Source organism: Stenella coeruleoalba, assembly GCF_951394435.1.
Source record: "Stenella coeruleoalba genome assembly, chromosome: 4".
NCBI lineage: Eukaryota > Metazoa > Chordata > Mammalia > Artiodactyla > Delphinidae > Stenella > Stenella coeruleoalba.
Genome location: NC_137149.1, coordinates 135553251 through 135567271, shown reverse-complemented (window position 1 = coordinate 135567271; position 14021 = coordinate 135553251). Strand labels below are relative to the sequence as shown.

The 14021-nt window shown below is 35.7% G+C and overlaps 1 long non-coding RNA gene across 1 annotated transcript in view; it reads left to right on the top strand.

Moving 5' to 3' along the window:
- Positions 1-2810: 2810 nt before the first annotated feature.
- The window catches only part of LOC307185976, a 48394-nt gene continuing 37183 nt past the window's right edge, over positions 2811-14021 (top strand). The window contains exon 1 of the long non-coding RNA XR_013828222.1: positions 2811-2985. This is a non-coding gene — a long non-coding RNA (uncharacterized lncRNA). The remainder of the gene's footprint in view (positions 2986-14021) is intronic.

Genomic DNA, 14021 nt, shown 5'->3' with positions numbered 1-14021 from the left:
TCACTTTGTCACAGCTTACCCTTCCCCCTCCCCATATCCTCAAGTCCATTCTCTAGTAGGTCTGTGTCTTTATTCCCGTCTTACACCTAGGTTCTTCCTGACCCTTTTTGTTATTGTTGTTCTTAGATTCCATGTATATATGTTAGCATACAGTATTTGTCTTTCTCTTTCTGACTTAATTCACTCTGTAGGACAGACTCTAGGTCCATCCACCTCACTACAAATATCTCCGTTTCTTTTTATGGCTGAATAATATTCCATTGTATATATGTGCCACATCTTCTTTATCCATTCATCTGATGACGGACACTTAGGTTGCTTCCATGTCCTGGCTATTGTAAATAGATCTGCAATGAACATTTTAGTACATGACTCTTTTTGAATTATGGTTTCCTCAGGGTATATGCCCAGTAGTGGGATTGCTGGGTCATATGGTAGTTCTATTTGTAGTTTTTTAAGGAACCTCCATACTGTTCTCCATAGTGGCTGTATCAATTTACATTCGCACCAACAGTGCAAAAGGGTTCCCTTTTAAACCCTTTCCAGCATTTATTGTTTCTAGATATTTTGATGATGGCCATTCTGACCGGTGTGAGATGATATCTCATTGTAGTTTTGATTTGCATTTCTCTAATGATTAATGATGTTGAGCATTCTTTCATGTGTTTGTTGGCAATCTGTATATCTTCTTTGGAGAGATGTCTATTTAGGTCTTCTGCCCGTACTTGGATTGGGTTCTTTGTTTTTTTGATGTTGAGCTGCATGAGCTGCTTGTATATTTTGGAGATTAATCCTTTGTCAGTTGCTTCATTTGCAAATATTTTCTCCCATTCTGAGGGTTGTCTTTTGGTCTTGTTTATGGTTTCCTTTGCTGTGCAAAAGATTTTAAGTTTCATTAGGTCCCATTTGTTTATTTTTGTTTTTATTTCCATTTCTCTAGGAGGTGGGTCAAAAAGGATCTTGCTGTGATTTATGTCATAGAGTGTTCTGCCTATGTTTTCCTCTAAGAGTTTGATAGTGTCTGAACTTACATTTAGGTCTTTAATCCGTTTTGAGTTTATTTTTGTGTATGGTGCCAGGGAGTGTTCTAATTTCATACTTTTACATGTAGCTGTCCAGTTTTCCCAGCACCACTTATTGAAGAGGCTGTCTTTTCTCCACTGTATATTCTTGCCTCCTTTATGAAAGATAAGGTGACCATATGTGCGTGGGTTTATCTCTTGGCTTTCTATTCTGTTCCATTGATCTATATTTCTGCTTTTGTGCCAGTATCATACTGTCTTGATGACTGTAGCTTTGTAGTATAGTCTGAAGTCAGGGAGCCTGATTCCTCCAGCTCGTTTTTCATTCTCAAGATTGCTTTGGCTGTTCGGGGTCTTTTGTTTTTCCATACAAATTGTGAAATATTTTGTTCTAGTTCTGTGAAAAATGCCAGTGGTAGTTTGATAGAGATTGCATTGAATCTGTAGATTGCTTTGGGTAGTAGAGTCATTTTCACAATGTTGATTCATCCAATCCAAGAACATGGTATATCTCTCCATCTATTTGTATCATCTATAATTTCTTCAAAAATTTTTTTTTTAATTATGTTTTTCCCATTCTTGGTGAGTAAGTGTATTTTTATTAATTTATATACACGTGTATGCACTATAATATTATATTAAATAAAAAATTAACTTAGTATTGTTGTTTTATTCCACTCTATCACTTCACAACTCTCTATTCAGTATCTGTGGCCTTAATATCATCTGGATCACTTGAGATTCTTTTTGGGTTGGCTAACATACTTTTCCAGAGCATATAACTTCATTTCTATAAAAGTTGTTTGAGATGTAACAGATCGTGAATCCATATTTCAAGCTGTCTTTGGTAATTATATTCTAAACTGCAAGAACCCCTTTTCTTAAAAGAAATTACCTTTAGGAAAGGATTGGAAATATAAATCAGTCTATCTCCAGAATTTACACACTTACTTATTGTATTTTTTATGAATGGTCATAAACTGACTTGTGTACAATGGCATAGAACCCTTGTAACTGTTAGCTCAAAACCTCAAGAAACAGTATTAAATGTACCTTTTATTGAGTGCCTATTGTGTGCTCCACATTTTAAAGGTGCCTCTATACAGATTTTCTCACTATGAAAGCCCAGTCATCTTAGATTTAGGACAATCTACTATGGACTCTAGAATGTACTCAATCTTTTTTGATAGAACAAATGATTATAACAGATGTAGTTACTAGCAAATGCTATTTACTAAAATATTAATTTATTTTAATTGCATATTTTTATACTCGTCACTATGTAATATTGCAGGCTAGCAGGAAGCAGTGTATGAAACTCTCACTTTTAGCAGCTCTAGCAAAACTTGGTTCTCTTAAGTTTCATCTGAGTTTAAAACTTAGACTATTTAATGAATATGGTCTAAGTTTATGAATGAATATGGTCTAAGAACATGACATATTTCTTTATTGCTTTAATACATTATTCCCTGCTTCTAGTAATACTGGGAATATTTTTCTGTGTAAAAGTAATTTGTATTTTCTTTTCTGTGAATTTCTTGTTCATATTCTACACTCATTTTGTTTTGTTGTTTTTCCTTTTATCATTTATTTGTAGTAATATTTCATATATTTTGGATTTAGATCCTTTGCCAGTTATGTGTTTGAAATATGTCATCCCCACACTGGGGCCTCTGTTTTAACTTTGTCTACAAAGTCTTGTGCTGAAGAGGAATTTTCCACTTCAATCCAGACAAATACATCAATATTTTCTTTTGTAGATCCATCAACATTTTAATTAACTAGCCAGTTTCCAGAATCTTATCATATGGATACATATGGATAGACAAAGGTGTGAAAAAGAACATCAAGAGCATTAAAGATTAAGTGATGAAGAATTCCATATAAAGATGACTAAAAGGAGATAATATACTTTAATGGAGAAATCATGGGAAATTTAAGTGGTTTTAAGGAAGGAAGCTATGTAAGTACAAGTTATGCATTGTTAAGCAGAAGGATAAAAAATGTAATATATAGTTCAGAGCACACACATTAGTCATCCTTTTCATCTTATATACTGAGTATTGAGGTTCTTGGTTGTCTAAATGTCAGATATTTTCTTTGATGTTCTTTGACATTTTCTATAAACCTAGAATCCATCTTTTTTTTTTTTTTTTTTTTTTTTAAACAGAACAAGCTTAGATTGTAGAATGTCACTTGGGTTTACTTTCTTGAAATACATGACTGAATGTAGAGTGTATCACTGGGGTGGGATAGGTAATACTGCAATGGATACTTGCAAAACATCTTGCATCAAGAGCTAATTAACTTTCCTGGTACCTAGGTAAGAGTGGTGGCCTTTTTAAAAATTCATTTCTTATACAGGGAAAATCAAAGAACAAAGAGTCTGTACTGCCAGCAGTAGAAGCAAATCTGACAAAGATAAGAGTGTAATTCCTATTGTTATGTAAAATGAGAACGGTTTTTCTCATCTACCTCTACTCCAATAAGCTGTCTTTTATCTATGTTACAAAATTCATAATGCCTTTACATGAATTATATAATAATAATAATCATCCCCATTTTAGAGCCGGGAAAACTGAGGCTCAAAAGTTAAGTGACTTAGTTGTAGTTAAGGCCCAATTAGCTTTTAGCTGGGCACGTCAGATTTAGTATTCAGGTCTTTGGAGTTCTGGGTCTGGGTTTGTTTTTTGTTTTGTGTTGTTTTGTTCTTCTCTTTACTTTATTTTGTTTTTTATCCTTTTTTCATGGAAAGGCATTTTATTTTAAATGTAGCAGTGTACACATGTCCACCCCAAACTTCCTTTACTGTATAGATCCCTAATCGGTGTGTTGGAACCCTGATGCTCTCAAGAGGGCTCATCCCTATAGTCAACACAGCAGCCTGGTATTGATTGGTATAGGAATGCATGGTTTTAAAACAAGTAAGCAAATTCTTCGACACTATTCCCATCAAAATGTGAAGTCTAATTCCCCTCTACTTTAATATGGGCTAGCCTTAGTTAATCACTTTTGATTAATAGAATGTGGCAGAAGTGATGCTGCATGATTTCCAGGCTAAATCATAAAGGGCACTACAGCTTCCTCTTGGCTACCTCTCTCGGGACACTTGCTCTTGGAACCCATTCACCATGCTGGGAGGAAGCCAAGCAGCCACATGAAATGCTGAGGTGGAGGAGTTCTGGCCACAGCCCCAGCAAAGGTCCAAGTCAATAGCCAGCATCAAATGCCAGGCAGGTGCATGAGGGACTCTTCAAATAATTTCAGCCTTTCAACCTGCAAGTCACACTAGCGATGCTGAGTGAAACACAGACAAGCTGGCCCCACCAAGCCCAGCCCAGAACGCAGATTCAGAAACATAATAAAAGTTGTCATTGTTTTAAGCTATTAAGTTTGGGGATGGTTTGGATACAGTGAATATAACAAACGAAAAGATTTACTCACATACATGTATTTAGCACTCTTATATGCTGACACTGTGCTTGGTGCCAGGGATGAAAGGACGAAGCTAAAAAAGGGAGGGAACCAACATTTGCAGACTAAATACTATGATCTAGGCACTGCAATCTGTGGAGCCATACATATATTATCCCAAATCGCTCTCAAAATAAACTGTAGAGAAGTTATAATTATTATCTTAATTTGGCCGAGGAGAAACTGGGGGGAAACAAGGTTAAGAGATTTGCTTTGGATCACAGTATTGGTCCATAATTAAGATACAAAGTTAGTTTTTAGGAATCAGAGTTCATCCTTGGTCTTTCTCTCTGTCAAAGGGTGATTAGTGAATACTAAGGGGAGAGGGCAGAAAACATGAACGTGGGAGATCAGATTACTACTTAGGGAGATGATGTTAGAAATGAGCCAGTGAAAGAGTATGAGGAATAGGTGTTAGAAAGGATGAAGAGAAACAAAAAATACGGTTTTCTGGAATCCAAGAAAGTAGGGAGCCAAAAGTAACATAGGATGTAGAGAGTTCAGGTAGCAGGCATGCCAAAAAGTGCCCATTGCTTTTAGCACTTAGGATATGAATCTGGAAGTTAAGCTGTAGCAGAGTGGAGTTTAAAAAGGCTGAATAGATATATACCCAGGAGCAGAACTGCTGGATTATATGGTAGCTCTGTTTTTAGTTTTCTGTGAAGCCTCCATACTGTTTTCCACATTGCCTGTACCAATTTACATTTCCACCAGATATATGTACCCCAATGTTCATAGCAGCATTATTTACAATTGCAAAGATATGAAAGCAACCTAAGTGTCCATTAACATATGTAATAAAGAAGATGTGGCATATATATATATATATATATATACACACACACACATATATATAATGGAATATGTCTCAGACATAAAAAGAATGAAATTTTGCCATTTGTAGCAACATGAATGGACTTGGAGGGTATTATACTAAGTGAAATAACTCAGACAGAGAAAGACGAATACTGTATGATATCATTTATATGTGGGATATAAAAAAATAAAACAAACTAGTGAATATAACAAAAAAGAAGCAGACTCACAGATATAGAGAACGAACTAGCCATTACCAATGGGGAGAGGGAAAGGGGGAGGGGCAATATAGGGTTAGGGAATTAAGAGGTGCAACCTGTTTTGTATAAAAAAGCTACATGGACATATTGTACAACAGGGAATATAGGCAATATTTTAAAATAACTATAAGAGGAGTATAAACTTTAAAAATTGTGAATTGTCTATATTTTAGACCTGTAAATTATATAATATTGTTCATCAACTATAATTCAATAAAAAATAATACAAATTTAAAAATAAATAAAAAGGCTGAACAAAGGTGAACTTGATACTGAGAAGGGTAAATGTAAAGAAAAAATTTCAAGAGCAGAGAATTGCTCTTGTTAAATTCATGCAACTTACCTCCAAAATATAACCTATTCCCTAACATTGTTTGTTCCTTTGTTTGTTTTGTTTTGTTTTGTTTTGTTTTGCGGTACACGGGCCTATCACTGCCATGGCCTCTCTCGTTGCGGAGCACAGGCTCCGGATGCGCAGGCTCAGCGGCCATGGCTCACAGGCCCCGCCGCTCCGTGGCATGTGGGATCTTCCCGGACCGGGGCACGAACCCATGTCCCCTGCATCGTCAGGCGGACTCTCAACCACTGCGCCACCAGGGAAGCCCTCCCTAACATTTTTAATGCTATTGTTTGAGCTTCAGAGTGGTAAGAATATGAAGAGAAACATCAGAAAAAAGGTTTAGGATATAAGGGATTCTCTAACGATTAACTATGTATTTCAAAGAGTTCTGTGGTCTGATTTTAAGAGTTTGAGTAGATGTGCAGATCTTTATGAAATGGGAGTCCTGGTGATAAAGAATGATCTAGAAATGTGAGATTTCTCATGATGTGTTATGAACTGAATGTTTGTGTCCCCCCAAGTTGATATGTTGAAGCCTCAGAGCCCCCATGTAACTTTATTTGGAGATAGAGCCATTATGGTGTAATTAAGGTTAAATGAGGTCCTAAGGCTAGAGCCCTAATCCATTAAAATTTGTGTCTTTATAAGAGGAGATACTGATGTGAACATGTCCTGGGAAAAACTCAGTCCTCTCCTGCGCTTCTCCTTTGCTTTCACACTACTACCCTGCGCACAACACTTCTGACATGGATGGGTGCGTTTTTTTTTTTCCACCAAGCAATTCTCTGCAACACCAGCTGGGTGTCCTACAATTTCACTGAATCCTGACACTGCCCACCAGGAGATAGCATCAGATCCCACAGTGAAGGGCTCAGTACCACTTCCGATGCCAGTTGCAAGTCCAGGTCAACACTTGTGCTTCTGACCCATTGGCTATAAACTTGAGGTTCCCATGACCCCCCGCATTGGGTTCTGTTAATTTGCTAGAAAGGCACATAGAACTCAAAGAAACACTTACGTTTAACAGTTTTTTAAAAAAGATATGATAAAGGATACAAATGAACAGACAGAGGAAGAAATGTATAGGGTGAGGGCTGGGAAGATCCTGAGCCCTGGAGCAACTGTATCTGAGGATTTAGAATATATCACCCTCCTGGTATGTGAATGTGTTCACCAACTCGGAGCTCTCTGAACCTCAGTACGTATTGTACGTATAGTACATATTGAGATTTGGGGGAAAGCTTCATCAGATAGGCATGATAAATTATTAACTCCATTTCCAGCCCTTCTCCCCTCTCTGGAGTAGTGAGGAAGGTGGGACTGAAAATTCCAAGCTTCTAATTATGGTTTGTTTTTCTAGTGATCAGTCCCCACCCAAGAGCCCACCCAGAAATGTCCGTCTCTTTAGAACAAGGCACTTCTATCACTCAGCAAATGCCAAGGGCTTTAGGAACTCTGTGTCAGGGACTGTGGTCAAAGGCCAAATATTAGAACAAAAGGTGCTCCTAGAGCTCTTATCACTTAGAAAATTCCAAGGGTTTCAAGAACTTGGGGCAGAGAGCAATACTGTATATTTTCTATTATCTCACAGCAGGCAGGGGAGAAAAGCCAGTGTTGCTGGTGCGTCACTTATTTCGTTTTTGCACTCACTGTTCCTGTGTATGCTAACCCAGTAGATTTTTATTGCAAATGCTTGTGACTCTGTTTGCAGGGCTCTCTGACTACTGGAAAGCACTTGGTCCTGTGGGAGCATGTCAGTACTGGGATGTTAATGTTCCTAGAAGTATCTCTCATCCACTAAGTGATAGGAGGTGATGAATAAATCTACAAACTTTTTGTCCCTGAGTGAGGCACCCCTGAAGATTTTTCATGCAGTCCCCCTAATGCTCCCTGTGGAACTGAGACACAGTTATGTAAAATGATAACCTGCTCATTACTGCATCCTGTGTTGGATTCCCTTCCTCCCGTGTCTTATTTATCCACTCACCTACTGGTGCTTCCAGGGGTCACCGCTTAGGTAAACTATCTACACTCAGGTTTCACTTCCGGAGAAAGGCAATCTAAGACACCATTTTATATTAATTTCTAAGTTGTAGAAACTGCTTATCAAACGGGTGAAAAGTTGTACAAGCCATTTCCCTTTAATCTAGCCCCACCCAGTTTTATATATTAGAATTACAGGCACAGAATATTTTATAATGTCCTTCTTTGGTTAAGATACTATTAGTCTCCCATTATATGCTATAAAATATATCAGCAAATTAAAAAAGGTGCTTATAAATCCATTAAAATCAAAAACAAAAAAAGAAAAGAAACCCTATAATTTAGTATGCTACTTGTTTCAGAAATAATTCTTAGTTTTTGTAACAGAAATTTAATATCGATCTAACCAAAAACTGAGATATAAATATAGGGGAAGGATACAGAAATGATATGGAGTTTCTCATATAAGGTAAATTTCCACAACCATAGTAAAAGTCAATAGATGCTGCCTAAATTGATAGACTGAGAATGCCTTTTTTTTTTGATTGTCACTTAAAGTCATGGAGATATACAACAAAAAACAACCAAAAGAATTTAAAATGTCTACTTCTGAGGAGCAAGGCTGGGAAATAGTCAATGAGTATGGGAGACAGTAATTGAGCCTTTTTTCTATCAACTTATTAGTACTCTGATTTCTGAAAACTATGGGTTTGTATATTCATGAAAAAATTAAAGTACATATTAAACATTCTCTTGTCATATTATTTGTACCTCTTTATACTGCTTCTATATGTATTTGAACCATGCTATCATAGAGAAAACAAAGTTCTTTCATGAAAAATTAAGCCTGAAAAAGGAAATGAGGGAGAAGGTGAAAGAGAGGGAGTAGAGAGGGAAAGGCGGTGGAAGAGGCAAAACAAGAATGCACTGGTCTCCTGGAGTCTTCTCATGTCTAGCATTTTTTCAGTTCTTGTCTTTCACAAAATTTATTAAGTTCTATAGTTGTTTGATATCTTTACTTCTTAGGTAGCCAACTAGATGCTATGTTCCTTCAGTCAAGGGTAATATTTTTGTTTGCTTGGTAGAGACATCATCAATAACGTCTTAGATTATTGACCTCTCTATTAATCTTTCTCCTACCTTCTTTCTTACCTTGCAAAGCAGTTCTAGGACTAGGGAAAATTTTTCTACATTGTGTTGGAACATGCACCTTTACTTTTTAGGTTATCTTGATGTATCTAGGTTGAACTATGCTTTTCCTTATGTAAGCAATTAAAGCCAGCATTTCTTTCTTTCTTTTTTATTTTTGAGCCACTTATTATCTCCCAGGTTTTAATGTCTCTTCTTCCTGTAAGACTTCTTCCTAATTATTGTCAATTTATGATATATATGGAAAAACCTTTCATAGTAATCAAGAGAGATTGCTGAAGTGCTAATGTTCTCTTACACTAATTAATGTGCTCAGCTTTAGAAATATATAACCGTACTTTCAATACCTCAAAAATGCTTCAAATAACTGTCTAAAAGCAGAATTATTATTAGTTTCAGCAGATCTGCAAGCAGAATTTTCACATCACCAATGAATGGAAAGGAAAGACAGGAGAGATTTTTCTCTTTTTCGCCCTCCTTTCCATCCTCCCTCCCTCCCTCCCACCCTTCCTCCCTTTTTCTTTCTATGTTTCTGCATTCAGGACTAATATAGATGTCAGCACCTCTAAATGCACATCAAGAAAACAAATATGTATTACAAATAAATGACGCTTCTGTAATCTATAAATGATTGCCAACGCATTGAAAGAAACCACTTTCTTTGCCACATTTCACTTTCTTAATTTTAAACAGGCACTGTTAGAGGAGGTTAGAAAGTTGCTTTTTTCAATTTTATCCCTGTATATATGTTACGGTTCTTGTGTATTGTAAACATTTCCTTCCTTTTTTCCATTTTGACTATGTTTAAGTATACAATTCACTGTCATTAAGTATATTCACAATGTTATATAATCATCACCACTATGAATTTCCAGAACTTTTTCATCATCCCAAACAAAAACTCTCATCCATTAAACAATAACTTGATTTTTTTCTATCAAGCTATTAAAAATTCTAATATAAACATATGGGGTTTTGGGAGTTTGGGGAATTGCTTACATAAAAATTTGAAAATCAAAAAATTTAATTTAAGAGAATTTTTCTAATTTGTAAATTTTCAGAATTAAAACAGATACATACTGGTAATATGGCAAAGCTTTATCTTGATGATAGTTATATGAATTTTCTTATTAAGGATTTTCTTAGTAGAAGAAAGTTGGTTCTGCTCTTTAAATATCAACTTTGCATTCTTGGAAGCAATTACCATTGCAGTGCTAATACAGAAGTTCTAGGTTTTCTCAACTGACATTTTAACAGTAGCCATTAAAAGATAGATTGGAGCAAGTGGATATTCTCATTCAAGAGAACACAGATGTGGAGTTGCAAAAATGTTTAAATTATTTTCTAATTGGAAAGATGTCTTTCTCCAGCCATGATATGATTTAGAAAAATGTTTACTCTGTCCAGCAGTGCTGAATGATGTGTATGATGGTGCTTGAATCATATCCACTATTGCGCAAAGTCATTGCATTCTTAAAAAATAATCTGTGAACAGCTATCTTCCCAAACGCAGTACGTTACCTATGCATTTACCTGAGATCAGATACATGTGATAAGGATTTTTAGAACCAGGGCTTATTCCTTCCATGAAAAGAGTTTATTTCTCCTGAGTCCTATTTGGACTTAATATCAAGATACATTATGAGATTGACTGTTTCAAGGGAGCTAATGACAAGCATGGCTATTTTACCACTGAAAATGATTCATTTACTTGAAGATGTTTAATATCTTCATTTCATTATTTTTTTCTCAGTGAAATTACAGATTTCTCATTTTTTTTCCTATTAAAAAATCATAAATTATACCCAAGGTAACTGATAAAGGATGATTAGATGGAAAATGTTTTCATAGTAGCTTGAATATTAGATGCAATTACTCAATGATAAAAATATCATATATACATGTATATTATATTTACAATTATTTATATAAAATGCCTATATAAATATAATTAATAACACATATTTATATAAACAAATAAATTATTATATAATATCTAGATGGGAAGATTCTGAGAATTTTGTATTTGTAAGTCTAGGATAAGTTGTTCAGTTCCTATAAGTTGTATTTTGAAACTTCTAAATTTAGTCCCTTTTTAGAACCAGTTTTGTAATGGATGTTTCTATGAGTGCTTGGAAATAAGAATCCTAAGGTAACACCTAACCTATTGGTTGTGTATAGTACTTTATATGTTAAATATATTTTATGGATATTATATAATTTATAATATAACCTTATCTACTTCAATAGAATTAGACACTGACTATGAATGCCATTATTTGAAGATAAAATGCAATTGATTTTAATTTAATTCTTTCAGTTTTGCATTTTGAAAACCACGGAACAGTTACTGACTTTTGCAGTTCAACACATTAGCATCTATTGCAGTTGAATGAGTACATTTTCAATAAGAAACCAATGAATTATGGAGCCTTTTCAGTAGTAACTTACAATAAGCAATAATTCATGGAATTTATATTCTTTACAATGTTTTCTCTCCTGTGAAATGTGGGTTGGTTGACATCTCCTACAGCCTGCTTAATCTTTTGTAAATATTTGCAAGTTTGAATTATTGGTATGGATTTTGATGCTGCTCAAGAAGTAAAAAGACCTCAAAGAGGAAGGGAGATACTTAAAAGACAAGTAAAGGGAAAATATATAAAAAATAAACAGGGAAGATAGGTCATTCTGTCTTTATAGTATACCTAATGCTTTGTGTTTGAAAAGTTATATCTTGAATATAGAGTTAAGGGTTTTTAATTTTTTGTTTGTTTGTTTATTTTTAATTTAACAAGACTTTTGGAGCCAACTGAACTATTAAAAAGAAAAAAAAAAACACTAACAAGCAATTATGCAATCAGTAATGTATAAGTTTCTGATCCCCACACCTTCAGTGAATTTAATAACAATTTAGATTTCATATCTGAGAAACTTGATGTACCATTTGACAAAAGTCAAATTTAATTTTGATAATGAAAACACTATTTCCTAAAGAGGAGGAATTTTGTTTCCGCTTCTGTGAGGAACTCAGTCTCACTGATACACCACCCAGTCACAATAGGTCATTCTCTCCTGGCGCCAATATCCCATTTGAGTACATTTGGTAATTATTACATGCAACAGTCTGTAACACAATTACATTTACTCATGCCTGTGTTTTCTACCAAGGACGCCTTAAGGGCACAGACTGTTTGGTCATTCGTTTATACAATGACTATTTGCTTCCGCCTGGGTTATTGCAAACCCTCCTAATTGAGTTCCTACCTCCCACCTTGCCCCTTCTCCAACTGGTACAAAAGGAAGCCAGAGCATGTTACTCGTCTCTTCAAACTCTTTTCAATGGTTCCTCTTTTCCTTAAAACCAAAAGCCATAATCCTTATCATGACCTAAAGAACGCTTTTTAATTCCGCCCCTGTGTTTCTGTGCTCTCACTTTCTCTACCTCCATATTGTCTCCCTCACTCACTTGGTTCCGGCCACATTAGTCTTCTGGCTGCTTCTTGGGTAAGCCAGCACATTCCCACCATGTGACCTTTGCCTGAATTGTTCTTCCTCCCAGAATGCTTTTCCTCCAGCCATTCATGTGGTGAACTCCTCACTTTAAGACTTTGCTCAGATGTCATATTTTCAGGGAGTCTTCTCTCAACCACCTCATGGAATTGCAATTCCACCCCACTCTCACCCCTCCCCACTCCTTCTTACCCCCTACCCCTGCTGGTACTTCCTTTCCTCCATAGTACTTTCCATCTTTTAACAGTTATATAATTGACTTTCACTATCTGCCACACTACTAGGAACCAGGCTCTGTCAGTACAGGAATATTTTTCTTCTTTTTGATTTGTTTTGCTTTCTGACACATCATCAGCCCTGGTACATGTTGGGTTTTCCATAAATGCTTGTTCATTTATTCTGTTGGTCAGATAACATTATGACCAACAGAATAAATGACTAGAAGATATCAAATAATGGTCTCAAATGAATGAATTAACTGAAAGTATAGGAGTCAAGAACTCTAAGAAAAGTCTATATATTTTATAAAATATCAATAGTATTATAAAAAGTCTAACCTTACATAATAAAAAACTTAACATTTACCTTGCATTATGTCTCTTTTCTCTAATTTGTAATTCTTCTACAAGCTAAAAATATTCTGTCATATGTGTTGTTTTTTCTCAAGGACAACACAACCTCTCAGAGGAAACTCAGGCCCCCAGTGTAATACTGTTTTTGCCACAACAGATAATTGTGGGGAAATAAATAACTCGGGTTTCATCATTATGATAGCTAATGGCTTCAGGGATGACCTGAAAGCAGACAATATGGTCCAAACGTCATCTCCATCTGTGTCTTTCCTGTCAAGGGAAATCGGTTTACATCATTTCTTATTTCTTTCTTGGTCCGAGTGACAAGTAGCCCATGCAGTGTTCAGCCCTGAACTTCAGTGACTGGTGGAAGATGATGGACTGTGAATTGATAAGTGAGCCTAACTTTCCTTCAGAGCCACAAAACACAAAGAGCTACTCTGCCTCCATAAATTGTGCTCTGTGTGTTTGCGAGTATGTGCACAGAAACACGTGTGTAATTTCCTTTGGAAACCTGTCACGATAACTTGAAATGTTGTTTTCATCCTGATTCAGAAATGATTTGGAAAACAGGAAGACAGTACATAGATAGAAATGACGGATTAATGGGCTGCCATAAAGGTATTCTATCATGAAAAGACCTTAAAGATTTTTTATGGAGCCGATGATTGCCCCAAGAAAATTGTAGACAAAGTCAAACCTTACACAATTTGTGCTTCATCCTTTGCATCGGTGTAAAATTTCAGAGGATTTTCATGCTCCAGTTCTGCAGTTAGATATGTGGCCTGAAATATCTTTAAATAAAATCATCATTATTACTAGTATCATCAGTAACAGAAATAGCTCTTTAAATCCTCAGCTGTGCATGGTGCTGTGAACGCTGCAGAGTGGTGTG